Source organism: Macaca nemestrina, chromosome 14, assembly GCF_043159975.1.
Source record: "Macaca nemestrina isolate mMacNem1 chromosome 14, mMacNem.hap1, whole genome shotgun sequence".
Classification (NCBI taxonomy): domain Eukaryota; kingdom Metazoa; phylum Chordata; class Mammalia; order Primates; family Cercopithecidae; genus Macaca; species Macaca nemestrina.
Window position 1 is genome coordinate 40,990,892 of NC_092138.1, and position 4,638 is coordinate 40,995,529.

The following is a 4,638-nucleotide window of genomic DNA, read 5'->3' on the forward strand; positions in this document are numbered from 1 at the left end:
CTTGGAGAATAACTGATGTATTTGGGAGAAAAGTCAACAGGTAAATAAGAAATCAGGGGATAATTGCTTAACATTTCCAAATATTAAGCTATTATTGATAATTGTAATGTAACTGTCTAGTAACCTTAGAACATTTTTATGCCTCATACTGAGGCTGGTATTACTATTGTACACTTTGCTTCATCCTGGCAATTATAGCATGTTATTTTATGCTGAGTTTAGTTTCCTATATGTGACATTCTTGCCAATTTACCCTGCATCTGCTTTGTATAATATTGACTGACTTTGGCCACTTTTTCTAAAAACAGCTTAGACTTCCAGTCAGGCTGTAGTTAGATAGGCCACTATTATCTTTCTGATCTCACAAACACCACTAGAATTACTCGTTTTATCCTTGAATCCCTTTTACACAGGCCAGGATAGCTCAGGACAAGTACTGACCTCATACTCCTCAAGATTTCTAGTTTCAATGACTCCCATTAGTCCTGAAACATTGGTGACTTTGAGAGCTCTGATTTCATCATCCAGTAGCACAGAAGGACCTATTTGTGCTGCTCCTAGATTTAGTAAAGAAAGAAAACCTTGGGAACAGATTGCTTTCAGGAAAATCATACTCTATATGAAAAAAAAAATCCTTTATTGAAAGGATTTTGGTGTTTCCCCTTTTAAAAACTCCCCTCATTTTTCTCTTTAGCTTTACTCGCAAATATATCATATATTCTTCAAGATATTCGTTTCCACTAGAAATAGGTATTATGGTTAGTGAGCAGTTAAAAAACAAAACAGAAACAAAAACTCCCATTTATTAGAGCTCACTAGTAATAAATCCCCATCTTAAACATATCAAACGCTATCTGTAGTTAGAAATAAAAGAGAAAACAATGGAGTTTCACAATACTTTCAATCCCTAAATTTCTCCAAGCAAACTACCAAGGTTATCCTGGAAAATGGAAACTGTAACACCTGTGACCCTCCCCTCCTCCTCTTCCTTGTGTACTCATTCTTTATACTTTGGCTAAAACATACCTGCCTTCTTGCACTCCCTCAGTGACATACATATAGCAGGATTGAGTTACTAGTATTTCCTTCACCTTATCATTTCATTGGTAGACAGATGACTGAGTTTTTCACAATTTGTATTGATACAGTACAGATTGCTGATTATTGAATATTACAACTACTTTTCCTGTGTACAAAGTGATCATTCATGGAATCACTACTAGTTATAATTGAAATTAAAATTTGTTTCTGAAAAACTAAAATTTAAAAACTAAGACATAAAAAATATGGTCAAGAAAATTTGGAGATGTATTTTGCATTTGATAATTGCCTCAAGGTTTTCCAGATTTTATGTATATTCAACATTAATATAGCTCTGGGTAGTGATTTTCCAATACATAGGGAGTTTCTCTGTCCATCCTCAGCAGTTTTCATGTTCAATTTGAATCCTTGAGTTAAGAAAAAACTCAGGAGTGTATAAAATACAAAACTAAAGCCTTTGTTAAAAAGGGCAAATGTATTTACACAAAATTTGAAAATATATATATAGCAAACATTCAACAAAGTTAAGAAATATAAACAACATATAAGTAGGCAAAGAATTTCTTTGACTTTCCACGTGTTTTTAAAAATCATTTTTTAAAGAGCAAGAGAAAATGGAAACTGTAAAGGAAAATCAACATGAAATATTCAATCTCACTGTGAAGTAATAAATAATGACAGGATCAGAAACCATTTTTATATACCTGGCAATTATTTTGGAGTGTAATTTGGCAAGATCCATCAAAATTAAAATGCATGAACACTGGGGCTCTATAATTCTAGGGCTGGGCAATTGCAACAGGTGTATTTGTACGGTGTGGAAGGATCAATCTTGTACTTTCTGAAAGTATAAAGATTAGAAACATCCTATAGGTTCATCTGTGAAGATCTACTTAGTAAATAATGAATCGCATTTTGGGGTTGTAGTTACTTGAGGATAATATCAGATTCTTATGCATTGTTGACTTCCTGTAGGAATTTGATGTGGGCACTTGAGAAACTTTCTTGTAGTATTAAATGATTAGATTATAAAAATTGATTTAAAGTACCTGTGTAAGTTTATCCAATTATTGAGCAATTAGGAGATATATCAGGATATATATCAGGCATATGAGAAGTAATAATGGTAGATGCAGTATGTGCTCTTACTGACCTTAAAAAGCAAGATCGAGAGATTGCAATGTTAATTTACATAATAATTTTCAAAGTCATTAGTACTTTATCCTTAATAGGATTAATTAGGACAAAAGGTAGAAAGCAGGTATTACTTTGTAAATATATTTTTGATAAACATCTATCTATTACTGAGTAACAAATTAACACAAGCTTAGCTACATAACGACACAAATTTATAGTCTGTTCTATGCTTAGGTTCTCACAACACCATAGTCAGCATCATCTGCTGGGCTTTTTTATAGAGGCTCAGAAAACAAATCTGTTTCCAATTTCACTGGGTTTTTGTAGAGTTTGTTTGTTGGCATTTGGAGGACTAAAACCCCATTTCCTTGCTGGAGGTCGGTCAGGAGCTCTCTCTGCCTCTACAGGCCACTGACCTCCATATTCAAACTAAGGAGGACAGGTTGAGTTTTTCCTTTGTTTCTAATCTCTTTGACCTCCACTGCAGCAGTATCACTGCTGTTAAAAGGTTTATGTGAATAGATTAGGTTTATCCAAATAATCTTTCTTTTGATTGAATCAAAGTTAACTGATTAGTGACTTTCAAATCATCTGCAGAAAGTTCATTTTGCCATGTCACCTGGCATAATCAGAGGATGATCTCTCATCATACTCCCAGTTCTCTGGATTCTAGTGAGAAATCTAGAGGAGACATTTTAGGATTTTACCACAGTCATATACAGTAGTCTCTCCTTATCTAAGAGGGATTTGTCCCAAGAACCCCAGTGGATGCCAAACTGTGGATAGTACCAAAGCCTAAATATATTATTTTTTAAATACGTACATACCTATGTTAAAATTTAGTTTTAAATTAAACACAGTAAGAGATTAACAAAATAACAATAAAACAGAACAATTATAATAATATGCTATAATAAAAGTTATGTAAATGTGGTTTCTTTCTCTCAGAATATCTTATTGTACTGTATTTACCTATTTTCAGACCACAGTTGACCATGGGTAACTGAAACCATGGAAAGAGGAACTGTGGATAAAGTGGATAGACTGTATTTGAATTAGGTGATTATGATTGACCACCTAGCTAGATCTTGGTGTTGCTATTGGTTAAAAAAAAGAAAAGAAAAGAAAAAGTCTACAAGATTTTATTTGCATAGATATTCATCTGTATCTTTTAATGGGCAACATAAGGTAAATATAGGTAGATAGATCTAATTATCTATCTATCTATAGATAGATATATCTTTATTTATCTATAGATATATATATGGATAGATATATCTATTTATATAGAAAGATAAATATATCTATTTATCTATCTATCTGTCTATATAAAATATAATTTCAAGAAAATATATTTTAAAGACAACATTAAGCATTATACCCTACAGGTCTACACTAATGTTGGCTTACCTTGAAACTTTGTACTAGGAATAGAGAATTGTAGATCAGTAGCAAAAAATGAAATGTTCTTTCAAATTAAGAATGATTATGGGAAATAATCAAATCATTCATTTTGGACATCCTTACATATTCATTTAAAAGAAAAACCCAGGAGTAAAAAATAAATTATTTATCTTTTAATTTATCATAATGTAATTAATCTTTTCAAATGATATTAAAAGCACATTGGTCATATCATATATAGTTTCATCTTTTATGTTTTTAGTTAATAATATATTGCTTGTAAAGAATGAAACAAATACTATAAAATTCCAATGTACTATGAATATTCATTATTCTTTTCTTTAAATCAACATTAATTATAAAGTATCTTAAAAATTTTACAGATTTCTCAATAATTATAATTTCCATAATATGAGAAATATTTTCTCATTGTTACTGTAAACTAAATGTAACTAATAGCATTTTCTAAGTGCTTGGTCAGTACTTTCATCATTCTTTTTGGAGGTGGGAGAAGGAGTTCACACAGGATAATAATCCTATTTTACAAAAGGTAAAGTAGAAAAAGTGAAATGTAAATTTTCACTAGAGTTATTACTGTAAAGATGGAAATCAAACCCAGACTGGATGAACAATTTCCTAATAATCTCAACTTTATTTTATTGTTGAATCTATACATAGTGGTAAAAATTTTTTGACTCAACAACATTTGTTATACATTTGTAGTATGTCTTAATTGAGACCAGGTTCTATAAAAGTCTGGGGAAAAGTTCCTTGAGGGTTTTACTTTTTATTTACTCATACATTTAATAATTTATTGAACATCTACTACCTACCATGATTTATGTTAATAAAATGGGTCAAATAATTGGGAGAATCATTTCCAACTCTCCCTGTCTTTTATTTGGGATTTTTGTCTGTAAAGTACTGCTTCTTTGAACTTAGGAGTACATAAAGACTTGTAAGTAAAAGAAAACTTCTAAGCTCTACTTTTTTTTTTCTTACTTTACCAATATTATTTACCAGTCACTGTTAGAATTTGAATATCAGTTGTTTGAA

The 4,638-nt window shown here is 31.0% G+C and overlaps 1 long non-coding RNA gene across 3 annotated transcripts in view; it reads right to left on the minus strand.

The window, feature by feature from the left end:
• LOC105489114 (uncharacterized) overlaps window positions 1-4,638 on the minus strand; it is a 193,240-nt gene that overhangs the window by 176,764 nt on the left and 11,838 nt on the right. The gene's annotated exons all lie outside the window — the stretch shown is intronic.